Source organism: Prinia subflava, chromosome 3, assembly GCF_021018805.1.
Source record: "Prinia subflava isolate CZ2003 ecotype Zambia chromosome 3, Cam_Psub_1.2, whole genome shotgun sequence".
NCBI lineage: Eukaryota > Metazoa > Chordata > Aves > Passeriformes > Cisticolidae > Prinia > Prinia subflava.
The window spans coordinates 9,479,125-9,504,227 of NC_086249.1; the positions used below are offsets into that span (position 1 = coordinate 9,479,125).

The following is a 25,103-nucleotide window of genomic DNA, read 5'->3' on the forward strand; positions in this document are numbered from 1 at the left end:
CCTGCCCTGTCCAGCCCTGTCCTGTCCTCCAGCCGCGGGGACCCCTCCGCCCGCCTCGGCTCCGGCAGCCGCCGCTTCCCCGGAGCTCGGCGCCGGGACCGGCCGCGGCGGCAGGGCGGCGTGCGGCGGCTGCGGCCGGAGCGGCTCCGGGGGCTCGGGCAGCCCGGCCGGGAGGAGCCGCGGCGGCTGCGGGGTGAGTGCGGCGCTGTTCCGCCGGGGAAATGGCCGAGCGGGGCGGGCCGGGGCCGCGCTGCCGGGCGGCGGCACCGGGGAACAATGCCGGGATGAGCCCGGCGCGCGGCGGCGCTCGCCCCGCGGCGCCCCCGGCGCGGGCGGAAAGTTTGCCGGGCCGCGGTGGGTTTGGGGGAGCCGCCGGAACGGAAAAAGTTACTAGTTACTAGCCCCCCCGGGACCCGCGAGTGTTCGGCCGAGCGCCGGCCGCACGCCCGGGCCCCCCTTCGGCGGGGACCCCGCGCCGCCCCTCCCGGTGCGAGCGATCGCCGGGGCCGGGGCTCGGTGCGCGGCGGCTGCGGCGGCGCGGCCGCCCGGCCTCGCTGCCGGGGCTGCGGGCAAGGCCACGCCGCCCCCGCCGCCTGCCGGCCCTGGCGCTGCCCGCCCGCCGCCACCTGCGGGCCCGCAGCCAGCCCGGGGCTGCCGCCGCCGGCCGCGCTCGGCCGCGGCTCGGGCTCGGCTCCCTGCGCCCCCCAAAGATGCCTTCTCATCGCCTCGGGCTCCTCAGGGACGTCGCTGTTTCCCTTCTAGACTAAAGGTTACTTTTCCAGACGTAGTGTTCGGTTGAGTGGTTGTTTTTTTTTTTTGTCTTTTTTTTTTTGGTGTGTGTCCGCGAAGCCCTCTAAAGGTGAATTTTAAAATTTTTTTCTCCCCCTCCCCACTTCCACCCTCGGTTTCTCCCTTCGGAACGTGTTGTTTGAGGCCCTTCTTTCTAAGTGTCAGTGGGTGATTAAGTTGAAAGGTAGCGAAAGCTAAGGAAACGTCGTGTGGGCAAAACGGGGGGCAGCGTTGTAGCCGGCAGACAGCCTTGTGTGTCTGCTGCACCCTTCTTGTGTCTTGTGTGTCCTGGTGATTTATTTGGCTTCTAATTTAAAGAAGGATTTAGCTAAAATGCTTGACAGGTGTTTAAGGTGTTGGAGAAAAACAGTGGGATTTCTGCCTTTGGGGTGTTGTTGGTAAGAAGGCTGAAGTGGAAGTTGTCCTCTTTTGCCTCATCTCTCTGGAATCTGGAGACTATATTATTCCTCGTTTTATTTTGAGGGGACCTGCTGCAGTGTCAGACAGCTCACAGGCTGATTAGAATTTAACTGAGTCATGGCACTATAAATGTTCAGAGATACCGTAAAGCTTTATTTAACAAAGAGTGCGAATCCAGTCTGCGAAGACCTATGGGGAGGAAGCAGTCACTTGTGGAAAGGGGGTGGCGTATTCCTGAGCGGGTAGGAAACATTTTCTTTAATACACAAATGCAATTTACTGCTTCTAGGGCTGACTGAACACATGAGAGAGTGACACGTTAAGATGCCAGATGACAAAAGCTCTCTGAGCTGAGGATATCTTGTGGTTGGGATCAGATTTAATGGCACCTGAGTAATTCTACTCTATGGGCATTAGTAGCTAACATCTTGGAAGGCAGAGGTTCTCATCGAGAATAGTGTTCAGGCAGCTTTGGGGTTTTTGCTGTCTGAGGCAGCTGTCTTCCCAAACTTGCAGTCGAGAAGTTTGACTTGTTGTTCTGTCAGTGGTCTCCTGAGCCGGGATTGACATGGACTCCAAAGAAGACAGCGAGTTAGTCATGAGTGAACTGCGTGTGTGAAGGTGTTTGTGTTGTGTGAGTGCGGGGAGAGGCAGGGAGTAGTGGCTGCACGTTTTGGGCAGGGTGAAATCTGACCCGCTGCTGGGCTGGCCTGTGCTCCTGGGTTATCTAATGAGCGAGGGCTGTCTATGGCTTCCAGGTTTTTGTAGGCCGTGCATGCACAGAATACAACATGCAGTCAAATGCCAAATGATGCTGGATTGAGGTTTTTGAGGTTTTTTCCCTTTTAGTCTTTTGGCAGAAAATTGCAGATGAAAACGTGCTCTTCTCTGCTCCCCATACTTGTTTCTTTTTCTGAAGTGAAAGATGTGCTAATCCAAATTCATTATAGTCATAAAAACTATGTTGATAAAGAAGTAAAAGTAAATAATGTTTTTATATTGTAAACTTAAAAGAGTGATCTAATCACTGGCTGTATCACCTGCAGTGTTTGATAGTTGTGTTTGGGGTAAATTTGTTCTATAAAAGGCATCAAGAAATTTTTTTAAGTGAGTCAGTAAAAGTTGTAGGACTCAAACATGAATTAACTTTATGGTGCTTGTGTTTGCCTGTAGCTTTGCTGGTTGCAGGATTTGCTTAGAAGAATTGACAAAGTCTTGCTTACTTAAAGCTTGTCTCTGTAGCGCTAACTTTATTTTTCAGGCTTTGGACATTGGCAAAAAGTTTATATGATGCCGGCTTTATTATCATGAGCAGTGAGAACACTGTTAGTGTTACCAGTGACAGTGCAGGACATGACTATAATAAAAGATAAACCCTGTTTTGCCTTGTGCCAAGCACATGTGTAAACTTGCCCAAGGCAAAGCCAGGGAGTTGCATTTCCCCCAGTCAGCTGTCCTGCTCTAGGGCTGTGCTTGACACCTCCTTGCAGAGCTATCAGAGAAGACATGAGGACCGTAAGATTTTTTGTGAATTAACATTTTAAGAATAGCTCTTCAGAGCTTGCCTGTACCTCAAACCCCAAAAGTCTTGTGGTAGCGTGTCTTTTTCCTGTGTGGGAATGTGCAGGGAGTGGAGGGGATCCATGGGAGACTGGGGGGTTCCCAGCTGGTGCCTGGTTTGGGGTACAAGCCCCTTTTCCAGGGGGGCTTTGGTGGCCGCCCTCCCATGCATGGAGCCTGCAGGCAGGGCAGGGCTCATCTCCCACGTGCTGAGGGATGGCTTGGGTGATGAGCAGGAGGCAGGGTTGATAGGATAGCTATCCTATGGACTGAAAAGGATAAAAACCCTTTTGGGGCAAGAAGTGCAAATTTTGAGGTGTAAATCATTGCTGCTCAGGAGGGCAGGCGATGACAAATAAGCAGAAAGGTACGTAGGTAGGGACTGAAGCCTGAACAAGGGGTGAAAGAATATGCATGAATGTACAAAAAAGATAGAAAGCGTAAATTTGACAGTCTGTCTAAACTGTCTTGAACTAAAAGAGGTTAATGTTAACAGCGTTTGTGGTTTGCTCTTTCTTCCTGCCACCAGGCCAAAATCATAGGAACAGTAAATTTGAGCTGTGCCAGCCTGCCTGCAGCAAACAGGAGGAGGGCTGGGGGAAAGTATTTAATGGGGTTGTGGCATTGCTTTTGGACATTTTGGTCTTAGGGATTCACTGGTTGCATTGGAAAACACTGAATTAGAAAACAGCATACAAGGGTTGGCAGGCAGTACTTCTGGGTGCACATCTGGGATCATGTGAGAACTCACGTGTTTCCCAGCGGGAAGAGATTCCTTGGGAAAAGTGGGCAGAGGGACTCTTTTGGTAAAGATGAATGCCTGCTCTTGAGGGTTTGTGGATTATTTATTTCAAATACTTGGAAATGCTAGCAGACCTATTTAGCACTTGAAAGAATTAATTTGGTAATTTATTTGGCTGTCTGTTGCAGGTCACTTGGCTTGATGGTTGAAGAAGGAGAATAGAAACTAAAACTCATGTAAATAAATATTCATGTGTAGAAAGGGGAAGAAGCAGTTGCTAGACATTTTAGCTTGGGTCAAACCCCTCCTGGCATAGTCTCCTCATACTTAAATTGTTATTGGAGCTCATTGCTCTTGTTTAATTGCTTGTCTTGAGTGAAATTTTGTTTTCATACCACTTATTTCTAAATACCATTGCCTTCAGCAGAGGAAAACCAATTTTGCTTGTAGACAGAAGCAGATTAAAAGCAGAAGCTGCAGATCTTCTGTTTTAGTCACTGGTTTCTAAGGCGAGAGAAGCTTGGTGTTGAGAAAGACTTCTGTGGGGTTCATCTTCCTCTTCCACAAGAAAGGAAGTTGTGAGGGTGTCCTTGTGAAGAGATCAGGTGCTAGATGTAAAATACGTTGCCGTCTTGGATGAAACTATTATTTGAAAACAGATGTGGGAGTATTTGATTTGCCCAGAAAAACAGTTCACAAAGTTCTGTGTTGAAATGTATCCAAGCAGTAAGTCTTGCTCACAGATCAACAGTATTTTTGTCCTCAGTGGTTCTAGACTTGGTACGGTTCTGATTTTTTTTCCATACCAAACTTTTAAGATTCATAGCTGCCTGCTTTCTGCTTCTTCTCTGTGTCCCATCCTACTGTGAAAAGAGAGAGGGAAAATAAACTGAAAAGGCCTTTTCAGTGATGTCAAAAGCAGGGCTTGCCTCAGATGTCGAAGGAAATGATGGTTTTTCCCAAGGAGACAGGTCTTGGTGGTAGTGTTCATGTTATCACCTGTCCTGCGTTTGGTAGTCTATAAAACAACATAAATCAACATTCCCCAAAACTACAAGGTGTCTAAAGCAAGTGGTTCAGAGGCAAAGTGTTGAGGAATAAAATATTATTATAGAACAGTGTTTTTTTTCCACCTCAATTTTTAGAACATATTAAAGGAATATGGATTTTTTTTCCCCAAAATAACAAATCATGTTGTTGTCTTTTCACTGAACTCTCATAAACCTTTTGTAGTCACTTGTAACAATACAAAAAAAGACTGTTGAATGCTGAGCTAATGCAAATTCCATCTGTACATTGAACCTTGATAGCAGTGCTGTATGGAGTGAGGTTTTGTCTTGTTTTGTATTTTTCCCTACTACATAGCAATCTCTCTTCTCTTGGAAGTAGAAATGATGAAATTCACCCACTTGTCAGTGGTGAAAAACATTTTGTCTACTGTAGTATAGAGCAGTAATATTGGAATTAACTGTTTTTCTCTGATGCAGGTGGCTTGAAAAGATGAATTTTTTTTTAATACCGCTGCCATCTTCTGCTCTTTGGGACCTTTTGTCCTGTTTTTCATTGTCCACAAAAGATTTCACATCCAGTTTATTTACCCTTCCAGTAAAGTGGGGTCGAGAAGGCTTTGAACTATGTTTATTAGCAGCTTTGTCACTATATCTGTCATTTCTCTGTTAATTTTTACTGTGATGGTAGATTTTTTTTCCCTCCCTAATTGAATACAAATTTTGAGAGTTGTGCCCCTTCTGTGGTGCAACTTAGCTTTTCATTTTGTGATGTATATGGAAGAAGGATTTAAGGTAGAACCTACATGTAGTATTCCAGGGTATTTACATATTTTTCAGCTTAATTGGCTCTGTTGTTGGGCATCTTTTGTTGGGTCCTGGTGCTGGCAGTAGTCCAGCGTGCTGGTGTTATTTCATGTACCTGAAAGCTTTGAAAAGGCGATTTTTGTGGATGATGACCCATTGATCAGCACCTGTATCTTTTTTCCCAGTTAGCAAGCACATTGCAGTGGTCAGAGTTACATGTTTTTTCTAATCTGGCTTGGACCCAAGTGGTTTTTTGGAGGGAGAAATGCTCAGATGTGCCCCCAGCACACACACTCCCCACTCTTCCCCCTCTGTTCTCTACCCACGTGTACCCACCTGTGGAGTCCTTGGTGCTAGAGGAATTCTGTGTTTAAAAAGCTTTTGTATGCATTTTTTGTTGGAGCAGAATCTAAAGGTGTAAGAAGTAAGGAGAGGAACTCTCCCATTGCCAAGCAGAAAGAGGGAGGGGAAAGTTCAGCCAAGTGGTGGAGAAAGTCTATTCTTTTTCATTTTTAAAGTTTATTTTATTGTATTTAAAGTTGTCTATGAAGATTGCTGCTTGGGTGGTAACTCAAAGACCTTTAATAATGAGGCTTTTCACAACAAGGCTGAAATGGTAGAAACAAGAATGATCTGGGCTAGCTGTAAGTTTGCAACCTTTAGCAAAATTTCACTTAAGAATAATAGACAAATTCTGAGAAGAACTTCTGTTATTGTAATGGATAACATTTTCTAACTAAAATTAAATAGTGTTATATACTATTCTTAAATCTCTCAAAAGCAAATATTACAATTTCTGCTGGGTTATTTTTATTGAACTAATTTTGTTGCGTTTAGCATTACACTCACCTGTTATACTATACTCTTTTCTTTATCTATATGTAAATTAATAGAGGCTCTTTAAAAACTGATTTTGATGTTCATGGGTGCAAGTTTGAAGTGTTAAGCAGTAACCACTACATAGGAAGGAGGGCTTTCATGTCACAGCTGGTTTTTGAATGAAAGGAAGGAAAGGAGGACTCTGGTTTAGAGTTGAATGTGGATTTTGTTGAATAATGTCCTTTAGTACAAGTCTAGACAACATAAGTTCTTTCTACTTGTTCTAGTCATGATTCTGTCTGTAAGATTTTGATTTCTGAAGTTTGGAACTACATTTTTCTTCTGATATAAAAATGTTATTTGCAGTTTGTACTAACCAAAATAAAGCTTTCTGTTACACCAACAGTAAGGAAGTAGATCAAGGCATATTAGGTAGGAAAGAATGTTTTGCAGAATTTCATAGGGGGATTTCTGCTATTCTTTTCAGATCAAGCATGAAATTTTTGAGGAAGAAAATTAATGCATCCTTGGACTCCTGAAGGAAGAGCTTTCCTAATGGAACCACATTCAAGGTAAATAATTTGTTTGTGTTGTTTACCTTGTCTCTTTGGTTTGGGGTTTGTTCCTTGTCTTGCCAAAGCTGTCAGACAACTGTAAGCCTTTTAGCATTATAATATGTTTTGAAGTGATAAATGTGCAAGTTAATCCTCTTTTTTACTGTAAGAGTTGGGGTTTTTTTAATACGTGTGCTGATTAAAGAAAAAAGTATTTTTGTAACGTCTGAACTTTTTGTGTGTAATTTGCTGTTAAGTTCTGAAGATTTAGCCCACTTGTTTGGGAGGTAGCTAGATAGTGAAGAACTTGATTTTCATGTAATTTCAGAGTGAAAGAGAAGATTAAATAACACTTACTGTGTTACCATCTCACTTATTTTTTAAATAAAACAGATCCAAATTGAGCTTGTGTGGCAAGGGACCGTCACAGTAAAATCATTATTAAATATTACGTTACAATGGCTTGTAGACATTTAGCATCACTGTCATTTTGTTCGGATCTGCTCCCTTGGTTCCCATTTCCTAAATCCTATTTTTCTCTGATACCAGGGAATAATTCCCCGAGCGTTGTCCAGTGATTGCTTATGTACATGCACTTTGGTTTGTGAGTCATTTTATTCACTTGAGTAGCCCCACTGTCCTCGGTGGGCCTACATGCATGCCTAAGAACTTGAGAATGCTGATGAGCATAAAGAATACAATTTGGGCATGTAATGGTCGACAAGCAGTTGTTGTTTTGTTTCTGGTCTCTCTTAGGACTCATTTGCATTGCCTCCAGTGGCAACTTTTTTGAAGGTCTAGAAGCTGGAGGCAGTCATACCAAATCCCAGCCTGCAGAGCTTCTTGTATCCAATGTAATGACACAGACTGCAGATGCAAGGATATATATTTTTCTCTCTCTTTTTTTATTTTAGATAATTCCATGCATTGCTGGCTTTACTCGAATACAACAGTGGTCTGTGTAGTGCTGTTTGAACATATCCAACACAATAGAATATAGCCAAGTGAAATCATTAGAAAATATATGCACTTTTTAAATTGTAGGGATTTGGATTTAACCAGAATCAGTGTTTTGGAAATAACCAGAAGTTGATATTAGAGATTCATTTTTTCTCCACAATGTTTTTTCTATTTGATTTTTCAAAAAAAGAAGTTGAATGTTGCCGTAGTGCATCTTATAGTTGGCTGAGCAATTGTATTTACAGAAAAGTTAATGGTATTACTTGCTGGTCTCAGAATCAGTAAGGCAGGCACTTCGGAATTAAAACATAATTAATTAATTAGCATTTTTAAACTAGAGAATTGTTGTGATCAGCAGCAGATGGTCTCTTATACAGCTTTAATAGAACATAGTAGACAGTGGCTTTTGTGGCAACAAGCCTTTTGAAATCTTTCACATCTTCAAAAACAGTTAAAGTAATTCAAAGCTTTGGTTCAAGATTGTTTCCTCTTTTTAAAAGGAGTTCTATTTAGTCAGAGTTACAGAAGCATAAGCTGTAAAGAAGGATGTTGCACCAAGTGTTCAACTTGTCAGTAAGGTCGTTAAGCCAAAGATTTGGGAACATGTTTGTTGGTGTATACATGGCTGGTAATCCTTATACAGTTCACATTCTGTTTTCTGTTTCTAACCTGTATTATAAAGCAGTTATGGGCAGTCATCGTTGTTTTTAGAGTGGGGAATAGGTTTGTTTACTAGTTATGAGCACTAATTGTGGAATACCTCTGTTGGTATACCAAGCTTGCTTGCATACATAAATAACTTTATTGTGGAGTGCAGTAGTGTCTTGATCAGAGGTCTGTTATTGTCACTGGAATTAGAGTTCTTGTTTAAGTCAAAGATCTGGACCCTTAGGGTAGACTTTCTCCAAAGGAGGTACTGCTTTAGAAACATGTCTGTTGGTCTTGTTGGTGCTGTGTAACCTTCATGAATTAAGGGATTGTAGAGCAGAAGGCAGCCATGCTTAGTCTTTGCATAAAAGGAAAGGTGCGTGGCTAGAATGAATAAATTATGTCTTTGTTTAAGTCTGTGCAAGTCTGAGAAACTTCAAAGGATGCAACTCACCTGGAGATGCAGATGAGAATTACAGACTAATAGTAAGTGTAACTATCTTTTCAAAAGAACAAGATGGTGACTCAGAAGGGTTGGCAGAGGCAGCCTTTAATTGAGGAGAAATTGGTCACTGTAAACCAATTATGTCTTATTTTTAATGATGGGTTTCAGAGAACAGCAAATGAGTGCAGTATGATCTTGGCTGATAGCATGTGCTTTTCTTGTTGGATAAAAACCCAAAAGCCTGAGGATATGAAGTTGCTAGCAGCAGTTTCACATCTCTTTTTTTCCTCACCCTCCTCTCTCCTCTGAAGAGGAAAAAGTAGACTATGCCACTGGAAGAAACTCCACTTTTTTGTTGTTGTTGTTTAGTGTTTGGACATATTTTGTCTTTTGGGACTAACATAGGAGTTGGTAACTTGCAGAGTAGAGAAGCACCCCTCACTCCTTCTGTAGCTTGGCATTTAATATTAAAAGCCAACTTTTAGGTTTAGCATATTTGAACTTGTACTAGATAGGGTTAATAGGCTAGAACAAAAGGTCAAAGCATAAGGCATTAGGCTTAATTAAGGGAGAGCAAGAGTGGCGGGAGTATGTGACAGTTAAATGGGTTTCCCACAGACTAATGTCTGCTACAGTGCAACCATGCCTCAACTTAAGTGGGTTATTTTGTGCAAAGGGCAGCCGTGATTAGCAGTTTGACATGCCAAACGTTTCTGGCCAATCCCATCTGTTTTGGAGGTTAAAAAGCATACCTTTATGAGCTGATAGATTGATTTGTGTGCCCGTCTGGTAAAGATTAGGAGTCCAAGGCCGATGCTGTAAATGCCAGTCATAGAATATTGTACTTTCTTAGCCGCTCTTTGTTTAAACTGTGGTGCAATGGGGCCAGCAGCTCTAAGAGTGACCGCACGGCAGGGGTGCCATGGTGAGTCTTGGGAACCAGAAACACTCTGGGAGGAACATTTCCTCCTTCCTCAGGTTTGTTTTGAACGTGAGCCTGCAGGCTTCGGGCTTTTTGCAGCGCCTTGCTTGGAAGGGGAATCTGGCTGAGCGTGTTCCCACGCGAGGCTCACGCCTCCTCCTCACTGCAGTCACTGCTCGTGTGCTGGCCAGAGGTTACCTGTCTCAGCACGAGCACTTCCCCACTTCCAGGCACAGTTGGCTGCAGGACAGTTTTGGTACTTGAAAGGTTTCAGCATTTGTCTGAACTCATTATGCTGCCTGTATCCTTCCTGCTCTGCTGTTGAACTGGGGCGATACGTGCGTGTTCTGTTGTTTTTCCTTTGTAGCTCTTTACTTTCAGGATAGTTTTTCTGATTGTGTCATGAGGTTGCCTTAGAAGCCTAAAATAAAATAGGTAGCACAATAAGTCTTGACTGTGTTTCTCGTCATCTTTATGACTTTGTAAAGTCAAAGTTACATTACTATTAATATAAGACTATTAATAAATCGTTGATGCAATAAAACTGTTTTTGATAATGTTCAAGGTTCATACACAGTTGAAGGTGATTATCCTATTTTAAAATCAAGTAGAGGTCAGGCTGTATTGTAAGATAACTGACTGTGGCCCAAATGGTATGTGATAGCTTCAAGTCAAATGACAGTCTTCCTCACTTCAAATATGTGCATGACTTAGAAATAAATTCTTAACTTAAATTGCATTTTGTGTAACATGCTGATTAATTTCCAGTGCATTTTGTGAAAAGCTAGGAGGTGCATGTGTTCACCTAAAAGTCATGCTTTAAGCTTTCATTTTTAAGGCACTGTTTAAGTTTTCACTAACTATTCTGTCTCTTTTCCATTCAAGCAGTGACACTTGTGGCTAAATATAACTGAGACGTATTAGAGACAAATTAGCATTTGGCACCTTGCATTTAGCATTTCTACATTAACTCTTAGAATTAGTCACCTGTCTAAAGTTTCTTGGTTTTCTCCTTGCAAATGTGATTATCTTTCCCTTCTCTATTTAAAAGAAAATTAAATTGGATGATAGCAATGATTTGCTATTCATACTGTAAATATTACATGTACCTGAGCAGTATTTTTTCTGTGACAGCTGTGACCTGCTCCTAAAGAGATTTCCTAATTTGCCAGTAACTTGTCCTCACTTTAAGAAGCTCTATAATAGCCATCCAGGTTTTCCTTTCTTCTTGTGCAAGTCTATTCCTTTTCCTTCTGTTTGAAATGCCTAGAAATATTTTCAGTGTCCTTTAGGATGAGCAAGGCAACATCATTATCTTGCAGTTTATTTAGTACCATGCAGCTGAAATGGGCATATGCAGCATCATGTTCTCTATGGAATAATATCTATTTAAATGATTTGGATCTAATACATATTTACATGAAAAAACGTCTTGCCCTTCTCTGTGGGGAGAGAAGGTGAACAAGCATAAATTTTATAATACTCATTGCCTCTCTTACACTAAATCATACTTAAATTGCAGAAGGTTGTTGGCTTGAGTGTTGTATAAAAAGTGCTTGGCTAGTAAAGTAGGGTGCAGGGAGATTTATCTAATTTAATTCTTAGAAAATGTTGTCAGCTGCAGTGTATTGATATGGGACTGCCTACATCCGAAAGCTGTACTTCAGATTTTTGTATATTTATATTTGTAATAATTCCATGGTTATAATACACAAAATGGAATCCCAAAATGATCCATCAGTGCAGCGTGCATGTGTGCTCCATTTCTTCTAATTTGATTGCTATTGATCATATCTGAGCCATTATCTAATATCTTGGGAATGGACAGACTGTATCTACTTTTCTGTTGTTTCAGGGCATGTCATACTTTATGAAGTTTCTTGCAACAGTCATTGTTAAAAGTTTCTTATATTTGCTGTTTGAGCATTATTAGCATTTCCCTCTCTAAGTGTAGCATGGATGAAACAATGAAGATTTTCATGTAGCATTCAAAAGTTGTAAATTCATCAGTTAACATTCCCAAATATAAAGGCGCTGTACCAAATATTCTCTAGTTCTCAGTGGTATGGATGTATTTTTTGGAAGTATTTTTCATGTTGTGGCTGTCATTTAGAATATTATAAAACACTTGCATAAGGTATTCATACAGCTTTATTGGCCATTAGGCATTAAAAACAATTCTGAAGTGTCCATTGCTTTCAACTTTGAATAGTTTTCAAAAAAAAAAAAGAGATGGACTTGGTCTTTGGTGTTTTAGAGGATTTACTTTTTTTAATCTAATTGATGAAAAGCAAGTACTTGGTTGGGATCCGTGAGCCTTTGCAAACTGGCTTAGAAAGGATGCTGCACAATCCTTGTGAACTGGCCGACTATGGATTTCTCCTTATTTTAGATTTCCATACTCTTTGACCTTGTAGTTGTTGACTTTGGTCTGGAACAATTTCAAAGTCATGTAAATGAATGTAATTAAGGTATTGCTTATCATCTCAGAGAGTTCACAATGATGCTTATTGGCTAGAAAGGTTTGTTTACTTAATATGGAAGGTTAATAGAAGGTTAAATTTTACTGTGTAAAATGGCTTCATAATGTTTTTATTTAGCAGCTGAAGAAAATAGTGTTTGAAAAGGCAAATAATAGTTTTATTTGACCTCCATGTGTTTCCTGTAGCTTGCATTATTGGGAAAATTTATCTTCATTGCATAGTCTTATTACAGTTTTCCTTTCTCCTCGTTTTACAAAGGGAACCTCTCAGAACTATTTGGAGGCCTTTGTGTACAAAAGGAGCTACATTAAGGAAGGAAGTGCAAAAATGTTTGACAATAATTGCTATAAGTAGTCCATCCACTTCCAGTCTGTCTTTTGCTCCCCCTCCCTGTTTTTGCCAGAATGAGAGTCAGGCTTTGTTCTTTAGTGCTTCTTTTGTCTTTATTCCCACTGGTGCAGAAATACAGTAAGAAAGCAGCGTGAAACAGCAGGGAAGAACATCAAGATACTGGTTTCTGCCTTCATTTCTCAGGCAATAGAAAGAACTGGGCCTAGGCCTCTATTTTCTTGCCAGTAGCCTTCAACTTTGTTTGACTATAGTTGTTTTGCTTATCTCTTATAGAAAAAATTGCTTGCCTGAGTGGGTTGTTTGGTTTTTTTTTTCCCCTCTACTCAGGATTTTTTTTTTGTAGTTGGCAAAGACATGAGTATGTGACAAGTGTCATACTTAACAGAACAAAAAGACCTCCAAAAAAAACTTCTTTGCACACCTTTTTCATCTCATGGTGTTTTTCTAGGATTGCAGCTTCCAGATGGAGAAGCAGGACATCCCTGCTGGGTTGGGGGATCAAAGCAAGGGTGTTGTGCCGGTCCTGTACTGGACTGAGTTTGGGGAAGGACAAAGCTATGGGAAACATGGACACAACTTTCTGCACAGGTTTCTAGATCCATTTGGGCAACACAGACTGCTGGCTGGGTTTACCTTATTTTGCAGAATACTTGGTTTTTGTAATTTCTCTCATCTAACAAGAGAAGTGTGAGCTCCTCACTGTTGAGGTAGCTAACTTTCCTCTGGTTGCTTGAATTTTAATGGACTAAAGAAATTATGCAACAATGAGAATATCCTTCAAATGCTCATTAATTCAATGAGTAGTCTTATTTGTCTGTTTCTAGATTGTGGAGTTACTCTGTAACTCAAACCCAAGAGCACCTCTTGCCCTCCCATTTTTGCAAGAGCTGAAGGTTTCAGGTTCTATTCTCTTCTTCCTAAGGGTGAAGATAGGACAGTAGCTTGTTTTTTCTCGAATTTATAATAACAACCATAAATCAAAATGATCTAAAGCTGCTTTCAGAAGGTGGATAGCAATATCTCTTTGGGTGAGATGTGAGAAGGATAAGAAGCCGAAGTTCAAAACCAGAATATAGTGATCCAGAAGGACTGGGGGTTGTTGGGGAGGTGGAACCCCACAGATAAGTGTGAAGTCCTTCAGTTTTGAAATCAGGAGTGGTGCTGTTGAGTTCTCTAAGTCCAAAATTTCACCTGAATTCTAAGATGATATGTTAAAGTCCTAGAACTCACAGAATAATGATCTCTAGAGGTGTACGACTATGGGGAGGAGAGGCAAAACCAGCAGAAAAATCCCCATAATCTGTTACTTTGGGTCCTGTTTATGGAAAATAAGGGAAGAATCCATGCACCTTTTCCCTTCACTTTTGCTTTGCTAACATACTAAAATTTTATAAAATCTCCTCCAATCTGGTAAACAGTGGCCACATGAGAGTGCAGAATTTCATGAAGAAAAAATTCCTCTTGCCTCTGGGGGTCCAAAGGATTTTTCCAGAATCCATCTTTGTCCTCTGACTTACCAATGTTTAAGTCTCTGCTACCTTAAATTTTACCCTGCTCCAAAATAAATGCAAAAAGACCATTTAATAAACTGTACTGATAGTATTTTGTAACCTCTTTGCACTCCCACACATAGGTTTAACTGTTGAGATGAAAAGATAACAAGGTTGTCCAGAATCACATTTACTGTTTACTGAACTCTGGCTCGTCTTTAGATTACAGTATCAAACATGAAAGTTTGAGTATGTCTCGTGGATATAGCTCTTGAGCACAGCTGTCTGGAGTGTTTGCTCACAAACTTTTTTTTAAAGCTTGTTTGTCATATGCCCATGGCTATCTGAGCATGTGTATGACCCAACTGGTTTTTGATCTGAAATGCATAAAAGGTCACTTTGCTGAATTTTATCTTCTGGACCTCAGGTTTTACCATTAGTGATAGTCTGCTGTAAATTTCCTAAGTGGAAAAAGGGATCTGTTCAGTGTGCCCTTCAGGCTTTCCAGGCAATTTCACTTTTGCCTTATCCTGCTCTGGTTTTGTTTTCAGGGTATTCTAACACTTGACAGAAGAAGTGATCAGTGTTTGGGCACTGTTTTTGGGGTAATGCTGAGTATTTTGGGTTGCAATGCTCTATGGTTCCTCTAGCTCTGATGTCTTGTCCAGGCAAATGTCAGCTGTTATGTCTCTGCAAAGCTGAAGGCTGAGCATTAAAGCAGATCTTAAAAAATCCTCTTTCTGCTGATGATCACACTACTTCTGTGTCTTCTACCTTATGACTTTTGTGCATGCTTCACAAGATACCAGGAGCACAAAAACAATCAAATTTCCTCTGTTCTGGCCTTCTGGGGATATCATAGGCCACTGCTGTTCTGCTTCCTAAGTAGATTTGAAGCCTCTGATACCAGTTACTCTTTTGGATAATGGATTGCATGAATTGAACATATAAGCATGCTCGCCTCCTTTTCCTGTCCTCTGGAAAGGTCACTGTACAGGAGGGAAAGTTGAGTCATGGGCTATAAACACTTGGAGGTCTGCTATCTGATCTAATTTTTGTTAGCTTATTGCTTGGTGCTGTGGCAGGTGGACTTTGTCAGGTTTATCCGTGGCGGTGCTGCTGACCCTGGTGACCTGCTCCATTCCTGTGCAGAAGGTCCCTTCCCTGCAGGGAGATAGAACAAGCCAGGGTGTGTTGGCTCCTCACTCGCTTCTGTACCTTGCTGAGCAAAGAGAGTTGCTTGGAGATGCAGCTGTCCTATGTGTGGTTTTCTTTTTTTTTTTTTTTTTTTTAAATCTAAAAATTTGCCCATGTCCTGTGGACATCATCTTCAGGATTCAGAAAACTCTGGCAGGATATCCTGCATTGTAGAAATAGCAGTGATTGTTTAAATAATTCAGGAAAGTGACTTCAGATACTGCAATATTTCTGAGTATTGCAGATATCACATAGACAGGAGAAAGGCTACGTGGAAAGGCATGTAACAACAGGTACCGTAGAGCTGGTGATACTGGGAACAGCAAATACTTCTAAGAGTGAGAGGGAAGTAATTGATGGGAACCATTTTTACAGTTCCTGAACCCCTTCCACTTGTCTGGGATGAAGCACCTACTGTGATCAGCTTTTTAGATGTTGTCAGCTTTGGGGTTGTGTTTTGTTGGTTGGTTTTCAATCCCAATTTAGGTTCTGTAGTTAAGATATCAATCAAATGACCACATACATTCTTGTTTGGAAGAATTAGGGCAAAAAGCTATTTTATGACGTAATTGAACTTGTAGTGATGAGATTTACTTGTAGAAATTTTAGGGAGAAAAATGTATTGATAGAAGTTAGGGAAGGGAATTGTTTATTTTGCATGCTTTTGAATCTTTCTGATAAATGAGAGCCTTATTCTTTCTGAGTAAACTAGGTCTTGCTTGGATGGATCAAATGTGAAATTTTTAAGTACCATTTCTGCAAAAACTGTTTGGAGGCTTCTTACGATTTCGAGAGTTCAAGTAATGCAAAGCTCTTCAGTTGTAATACATAAAAATGAGATGGAGAAACAAACACATGCTTACCTTTCAGCCTGCATAAACAGCCTTGCTAATTAAGATAAGGGCAAAATATCCTTACTATTTTCCTTTTTGATTTAATCATTAGACTATATTAAAAATGTGTAAACACAATTGGTAAACTCACTTTCCTGAGTTGTGACTCCCTGTATTTGTGCTGGTGTGTTCCAGCACTGTGTTCCTGTATTTGTTATTTACAAGTGAGTCTCTTAAGATATGTAGAAATAACTCGTAATTACTAAAATAAGATCACAGAAGAGAAGAAGAAGGTGTAATATCTGTGCTTTTATTAGCTCCCCTTGGTTGCCTCGTGTGTGCTCTTTAGTCTTTGCAGATTGCTTGTGTGTAATGTGGAGGGACATGGTTTTTGTCTGGAAATGCAGAGGTGGTTTATTTGAGGAGTTCAGTGGCCCTGGTATGGCTGAGAGACTTGTCTCCCTCTGGATTTGATCAGCACTGGATATTTTGATACCCTGTGGTCTGTGGGCACAGCTTCCTCTCAGTTTACAAGTGCTGTTTATCACTTCTTGGGACTACACACATAAATAACAGAAGTCTGAACTGATGTCAGATTAAATTTTAGTCCACAGAAATTGCTCATTGAGCATCTTATGTAAAGTAGCTGGTTAAATGCCTCTCCCCCTACCTACTCCTTTTAATCACCATTACAGTGTTTTTCCCAGCTGTTTGTAAGTGGAATGGCAAGAACTGGCTTAGTCTAAAGCAACTTGCTACTCCTTAAATAGTTCACACTGACATCAGTGGTTGTCTGAAATCTGTTTCCTTTCAAAAGATTTGTGATGTATAGAGACTTTCAGGTACAAGACCCTTCTAAATAAAAGCGTATAAGCAGGCTTGGGTTAAAATTGTCACATTTGTGAGCTAACATAGCTAAAGCTGTGGAATTACATCAGGTAAAGAGAACTACCAGAAGGTTCAGTTATGTGTTTAACCTGTAAAGTCTGTGGTGGATTTATTTTCTTAAAGAGATGCTGTCATGCCTAAGTCTGGGCTGGTTGCTTTATGGATGAAGGCAGGTATGCTTATTTATACTTTTTTCTTTGAAAGTTGGGGAACAGCTGTTTTCTTCCTTCTTTTTAAGCTTTGCAGCATTCAGTGAGATGGCTTTAAGTCATCATCTACTGTGACAGAAAGTACATGTAATAGCATGGCTGCTGTAGGAAGTTGTGGCTCTTGCCCTGTAAGTGCTGTGCCCTGATCCTGTCTAGAGGCTCTCTATCCATCTGTGTTGTTTTTTTCTACTTTTAGTGAGGAGGGGTGGGATGCAAACCTGTGCCAGGCTGACTTCCATGTCCTTGCAGCCTTTAGTAGTGGAACAGACTCAACAGGGATATCTGGGCAGAGAGAGGGTGAAAAGTGTCCAGACTCAAGTTTAAAAATTAATCCTGGAAGGACATTCTAAAAATAGATTAGAGCATGTGAACATATAGCTGTGAGAAAGGGAATGTAAAATACTTTGGTCCTAAAAGAGGCTTTTTAAAGGGATAGCTGTTTGCATCTGTTTCAGCATGCCAAATTGCATGTTTCTGATGCTTAAAATATTTCCATTTTTAAGGGAAACCTGTCCCGATTTGCCTTCAGTGCTTCTTGCTCTCACAAGCTTTGACACTGAGTGTGAGAGAACATCAGGCTTAAATGGAACACACCTAAATTTAGGGGAAATAGCCCTACTGCCTGCACAAAGTGAGCTCTTTTTTAGTGGTAAAGGTTGCGTTTGTGACCAGTTAACACTGTTTCTAATACGCTAACATTTGTTTTAATTGTTCCTTTTAATAGCTACATTGCAGTGAATGTGCCTTTTCCAGGGAGTCAGTCCCTTAACCCCATACCACATACCGATTTCAGGGGAAGCTTAGTGTGAAAATTTGTGAAACTGTAGGGTCTTCTGTGAGTTGGTGGTTTGGGTATTGTTGTTTCCTTTTGCAGGAAGGACCTAGAGAACAAGTGATTCCACCCCCCAAGTCTGACTGTAGTTTTCATTTCCTATGTAGTGATTGTTTTGTAACATAGGAGCACAGAAATGGTGGCTGGAAATAGCACTCCAGTGTGTTTTGGAGCAAAAAATCACAGGATAAGAATGGGGCTGTTAAAATTTGACAGGTTAAAATGTGTGGGGTATTAAGCTGGCCAGAGCATCCGGAAGGGAAGTCTGTAGTAAGAGAGCCATCCCAGGGTCTCGCAGGCTTGTGGCAGCATTACTTCAGTTTAGCACTGACAAACAAACAGTTGCATGGAGGCATTATTTAACAATGGAATACTGGAAAAAGATGCTTGCATAGAACTGGCAGGAAGGGCAGCATCTTCCTGACCATGCATTGCATGAGATTAGCCTGTGGAGGAGACAAGGACAAAACTAAGGCCAGGTATGACAACAGGTAACTCTCACGAGACAGTGAAAACATTTCACTGTCATTCAGAGGCAAATAGAGCAAATATCCCTTATTTTGGTTATGTTTATGTCTTTTCTTGCCAGACTTGGAGATTAGAAGGCACTTGTGCTTTAGTCTGAGAAATTAAAGTACCTCTCTTACTTGAGCTCATCATATGGAGGCAGAAGATGCTCTGCTATCTGTGTGAGTGAATGATGCAGTCAGGATTTAGTGTTACCAGTGGCAGGGGTCTAGCCCCCACTAAAGAATTTTTGTTTTAAACTGCTGTCAAATAATGAGAGATTTTGCTTGCACAAAGGCTGGCATTGCACAGTGTGAGGGAAAGCTTGGACATATTCACTTAATTAGATAGGGAAATACAAGAGTATAGCAAGAGTGACTCCTTACACATAAGGACCAAATACATAGATTGATATTACAGCTCAGTTTCAGTCCTGCCACTTCATTGGTACAGGCATGGCCTGTGGTATTGCCCTCATGAGAGTAGTTTTAAAGAGATGCAGTTATTTGTCGTATTAAAAGCATAAATGTTTGTGCCATCTTCATTTCCTGAGCCTGCTGCAGGATGAGAAAATAGAGTGGTGTTACTGATGAGAGTTGGGAGAGCTGCAGGATGTCTAAGGAAAGCTTTGCACGAGAGCACAGGTGCAAGTAAAGGAAAGCAGGAGACTGGAAGTGACGATTTTTGTGTTTTAGTGCTGCCTCCCTCCTCAGTTGGCTCACCTGAGTCTCCTTGCACGTATAAAGAACAGCAGCAAGAGTTGGGTTAAGTAAAAGTTAATAAATAAAATGAGTAACATATGTTGGGTGATTCTCTGAACAAAAAGGTGACTTTCCTTACGAGATACTGTCAGTATTGGAAGCTTTCGGGGGGTAGTCATTCCCCCCTGCTGCTTTATTTTGTCTTCCTTTTCCAGTTTTATTTGTTTTTACACTTCTCCAAAGTAAAGAAAACACATAATCAGGTATTTAAGTAGAGAATGTTTCTGAATCAGGTTTATGAGATACTCTGCTCCAGTTTTGCTAAAAGAAATTTTATTGAAACATGAGCCCTGACTCATCTGTTCTACATTCTTTCATTGTAGAATACAACTCTGCCATGGTTAATAAGTGATTATTCTAGACTAGTATTGGATGAAAAGGCAAATATTGCTACAGTAACTTCTGAATGTATTTGGTAATCAAAACTAATTTAAATAAAACCAACTCACAAAACCAAACAAAAAAGAATTTATGACGACCACTCATTTCAGTCTTTACTCTGTGCAGCTGATCAGCTGTCTGTATTAGGAATTTTGGTAGGTAGCTTCTGTTCAATAAATGGCATTCAAGAGCTTTGCTCTGAAGACTGCAGGAGACCTATCACAAAGTATTGACGGCCTTCTGTGAATGAAGGAGTAGAAAAAGCATGACTGGATATTTCCAAATCAGAGAAGCCTTTTGAAAAGTCTTAATAGGTGATCAACATTTTGATGATTAAAAATATGTCTGTAAAGTTGTAGAATATCTTGATTTGGAAGGGGTCCATAAAACTCACTGAGTCTGAGTCCCTGCTCCTTGCAGGACTACCTAACACTAAACCAGATGACTGAGAGTGTCCAGAGGCTCCTTGGACTCTGGCAGGCTTGGTGCCATCGCTGCTTCCCTGGGCAGCCTGTTCCACTGACTGACTGTCCTTTTGCTAATGTCCAGATGGGCATGGGAGTGATCTGCTTAGTCAATAATTGCTGGGAGAGTCACCAGACTTTCTCCCAGTAACACAAGCAGACTGTGGTGCTTCCTTTTGGCGTACATGAGAAATGCTATGCATTTCTTCCTACAAGTACTTTTAGGGTTAATTTTTATTGTCATAATTTTGAACATTTTATGCCCTACCTGGATCTGATCTGTAAAGTGGAAAAACCACCCAGCTTCTTGAGTAAATATGTTTTATGTTGGGGTTGTGTTGTTGTTGAGTTGATTTCAGTCATTTATTTTTAAATGGCACTGGCTAGGTTTTTAGAAAATTATCCTTGACACAGCTTTGTACTTGGCCCCAGACTGTTATTTGTACTAAAGAGCTTGTATTTGGGGGAAAGAAAGCCTTTTTATGTTGTCATTGGACTAAAGGAGCTGTCAATGATCCATAGTACTGCACATGCTGTAATTGTGGAATAGTTCAAATGACTGATAAGTTACTTTTTCCAAATATTATTCCTACTTTGAGGAGTTATTTTGACACCTGTATTTTTAAACTTATGAATAAAACAATACAAATATTATTGAACTTGCTGTAGACTTTAGGTTTTCCATCTGTGTTTGGGCCTATATGAGGTTATCAGGTTGTATGCTAAATATTAGCTCAGAGTCTGCTGCTTGAGTATTGTATTACAGTAATGTAAAGAAGTTTTATAACAATACAAATGGGCACTTAACCCATATTGGCTTTGCAGAGAACTTCAAAAACTACAGTCAGATTCTAATCACATATAGTTATCTATAATAAAATTATTATTTCTGGCACTTGGACATCTAAAAACCATTAAGATGCAGCAGTTCTTAAATGCAAAAGAAAATATTGATTACAGTTTGGAAACTTGCAATGAGTTATGGAGTACAGCTATATATTTTCATCTTTTGCTCTTTAAAAATTAATTTGTTCCTTTTATGCCTGTTGTATAAAAGGCTGAGTTGTTCAAGGTGTGTGGATAAGTAAAATGAGCCCATAGTTGTTTTCTGTTTTAGCTGTATCTGTATTAATTGAAAGGGCTCATGGGGTTGTTTCTTCTTGTCAAGAAGTCATTATGTACCTGAAAATTGTCTGCATCTACTGTAAGACGTTTTTAGAAATAATTGGAAGAGTATGTGGAAGGACATACCCTTCACATGGTAGCAGTTGTTCCAGAGTGTGACCTCCTTGGCATTGGATTTTCTGGGTGAGTCACCTGCTCTTGTGCTCTGGTCAATCAAAAGATGACTTGCTTTTCCAGGTAGTCTTTCCTTTCCAGTTGGACGTGGCACATGCTTTACCTTCAGAGTACGTGGAGATAAAAGAAGCAGCAAACAGAGATAAGCAGTAAAGGCAGGTGCTACTGTAGTTTTCCAGCCTCTGAAGCATTTTGCCTGTCCTTCCATCTAGGTGTTCTGTAATTTGCTGGTTTTCTGAGGTAGGTACAGGCAGCAGGCCCCCAGCCTTCTGCATGAGGACACAGAGAAGTGCCCTCAGGAGTGGTGTGTCCCTGGGGCTGACTCTGACCTCTGTGAGGGACCACAGAATCGCCAGTCCGTGGTCAGTGCTCCCCAGCTTCGGTCAGCAGCTGTGCACAGGGAGGGCAGGAGCACTGAGAACATGCTCGGGCAGTTCTTCAGCAGCTGCTTGGCTTCCTTTTGGCTTCTGGGTACAATTCAAGGTTTTGGCCTCGGTTACTTATAAGCCTAATGTGACTTGAGCTCCTGCTGAGAGGCTGCCTGCCTTTTTTTTTTTATCCAACATAGCAATTAATGTCAACTGGGATACTTGACCTAGATCATCCTAGTTTTTAATGTCAAGTAGCCATTGGCAGGAAGTTCTTGGAGAAGTACTTCTGCCTGTGGAATGTGCTCCCAACCTGGTCTGGTGGAGTCGTCTGGCTGGGCGGGCTCTGTGCCAAGCCTCTCTTATTTCTTTGCCCATGGAGATGAGGAATAGCTCAGTGCTTCTCTTGTTCTCCTTTGCCCCCGAAGAAAGGCAGGTTAATGTGAGTTTAATCACTGCACCAAGATTGTTCCACTTGAGCCATGTGGGAAGATAAGTGAAATATATGTGAAAGAAAAAAATAGCATACGTGCCTTAGTATGGAAGGGCTTTTTTTCCTGAGAGAACTTAATTGAATGTTTTGCATGAAGTGAAAGCAAAAGACGTTTCCTCACACAGGCCAGTTTAAAGGTATGGCAAGTTAAATTTAGATAAGTGCTGTTTTCTTTCAGCTTTGTGAAAGACTCTAGAGCCAGCCATAGAAAGTTTCCTTCCTGCTGGGAGAGATTTGTCAAACCATTAAAACCATCACCAAGTGCTTTAAACTTAAAACACCATCTCTAGGTTTCACAGCTGAACAGGCTGTAATAGGGCCCACTTTACCCCAGGGGAAGGTGTTTGGTGCCTTTTTCTTAGCTGTGCCATTCGTTGATCAGTTGTTGAAGCAAAATGTTCAGGATCAAAAGTAGTTTTGAGGAGGAGGGATTTTGTCTGGAGTGCTACGTGGCAGCTGCATGCCAAAGCTGGAGCGACGAACTGTTGGAATATAAATACAGTCGTAATTTCAGCCTGGAAAAGCTCTGTTCTACAACTGCTGCGAGATGTCTGAAGGTTTGTTGGCAAATGCCCAACAGCCAACCAAGATGACTGGTTACAGAGGGATATGAGGAAGGAAGAGGGGAGATAAATCTCACCTTAAGCAACTAAGACTTGTTAGTTCAGTGTGGAACCAATTTCTAACAGTACATCATTATCGTGTCTCTTTTTGCTCAGGTGAGACACTGCCTGGCCCTACAGGATGAGGGAGTTCAGCTTGCCATGTCTTCTTTTGACAAGATAGAAAAAAATTACCTACCTCCCTTTCCTGAACACAATTTAACCCTTTTCCTGTCAGTCTGGATTCTGAAGAGCTTTGGGAATATGGTTTAGGAGAAGAAACAAGAGGAATTAGAAGTTAGAAGTAAGGGAAAAGAAGTTACTTTGTCTGGGAAAGATAAGGAAATAAATCAGAAATAGAATTAGGGAGCTTGAGAATATTCATTCTATTAGTTCTTGTCTATGTAATAAAAATGAGGACTCTACAAGCAAAAGTAAGAGATAATGGAGGTGATAAACTTGAGCAGGTGGCTCGTTTTGAAGTCAAATGAAGATTCACATGTTTCAGCAGATACTGGATAGTATTTTTAAGTGTAGAACAAAAGAAAAAAGATTTAGGAAATTGAGAACTTAAGGAAATAAGGTAGAAGAAAATATATAGGTCACACCTAAAGACATATCTTTTGTGAAGTCTTTTTTGAAGACTGGCAACAAAAAGAGGAAGTTTCTGTGCTAATGAGAAGAGTTACCCAGAGTCAGGCACTTGTGACATCTGAGAGGAAAAGTACTGAAGGAATAAGTGCAAGCTGACAGGTAATGTTGAGATAAACACACTAATTGGAGTCATGTAACTAAGAGCAGTTATGTGAAGGACTGGTGATACCCGGGAGCAGGCCCCCGCTGTATTGAGTGGGAAACGCTGGGAACTTGCACAATCCGTGCTTTGTTACTCATTTTTAAACTGGGAGGATTAAGCTGATGTTAGGACAGGGTGGGTTTTATCTCACCTGTGTTATTAAGGTCTAACTCTTGAGTGGAAGTGGAGGGAAAACCCTAAATGTATCCAGCAAAGAGAAACAGGAATCCTGGAGAAATCCTGTCAGGCGGGGAGCAGAAGCAGACACTTGTGGGATGTGATTCATCTGACCTCCTTTTGACATATTCTGTAAGAGGAGTTCAGTCAAAGAGCCTAGTTCTTCCCATGGGCTGTGAAGGCAGACCAACATGACCTGTTCAGATACTGACACCTACACTGTAAACATCTTCATTTGGCCAAGTGAATCCTGGCTAGGCATCCACATCTAAGAGTGGAAAGAGAAGGTTGCTCTGTTATTATGGCTTGTGGTTAAGTGTCAGATGCCCTCCATCCTACCTGAGTAAAGACCTAACACCTTTCCATAATGGAACTTGGCATTCCAGGCCTTCCAGAAGTCTGCCCAGGTAGGGCCAGCGATTCCTGCTGAGGCATTGCGAGGGCATTGCCCTTGTGCCATCTCTGCAGGAGCGGGCTGTGGGGACTCCCTGCTCCCCTGGTGTCATTCCGTGGTCACCAGGGGTACATCCCAGCTACGAGGCACAGCCCTGGCAGGACCTGAGTGCCCTTGGGCAGTTCCTCCAGCTCTGGAGCAGGGGGAGGCTCCCAAGGGCTGGCAGCAGTGTCTCACACGGGACCCCCGTGGCACTGACTGATTTACAGGTGAGCGCGTGGCTGTGACAGGTGGGCACGCGGGGAGCCCACGGGGACACTGTTACCGAGAGCAGGGCTCTGTGTGTGTGACAGCCCTGCTGCCTACCTGTAAATCACCCTCTGTGTGCTTGCTGGGCCACGGGCAGCAAGTGATTTATCGGGCCTGCGTCCTGGGTGGAATTGCAGCGTTGCCCTGGGTTGTTAAATAGGGTCACAGAAAGCACAAGAACTCGGGATGTGTTGTTATTAAGTCAGTAGTTTTGGACTGTAACTAATATGCAAATGTTACCAGTGTGGTGTTTCTGTTACATCCATACAAATGTGTTTTTGTGTCTTCATGGCCTTGAGATTTCTGTTTATGCTGCAAAACTCCGAAATAAAGATACACATGTATCTGTATTTCATTTGAAAACTCTATTTTTTCTCTTGAATTTTTGTGATTTATTTGGAATACCAGCATATTAACTAGTGTTTGCAGTATTCTTTCCTTGAGTATGCAGTATACTTGATGTCTCCGGAACTGATTTTTTTTAATTAATTTTTTTAAGAACAAAACAGGACAGCTTTAATATTCCATCATTGTGAAATGTGTTCAAGTTAAATTTTTGTGTAAATTTTTGATAGAGAAGTTAATAAAACCCTGAT

General features: G+C 41.3%; 1 protein-coding gene across 7 annotated transcripts in view; it reads left to right on the forward strand.

Moving 5' to 3' along the window:
* Positions 1 to 25,103, forward strand: part of NRIP1 (nuclear receptor interacting protein 1) — a 105,116-nt gene that overhangs the window by 32,498 nt on the left and 47,515 nt on the right. For 5 of the 7 annotated variants that reach the window (XM_063393896.1, XM_063393900.1, XM_063393897.1 and 2 more), the window contains one exon: positions 6,632 to 6,716. The gene's annotated coding sequence lies outside the window, so the exon portion shown is untranslated. Of the gene's footprint in view, positions 1 to 52; positions 194 to 6,631; positions 6,717 to 25,103 lie in introns of those variants that run through there. The other 2 variants (XM_063393898.1, XM_063393901.1) reach the window with 1 other exon arrangement.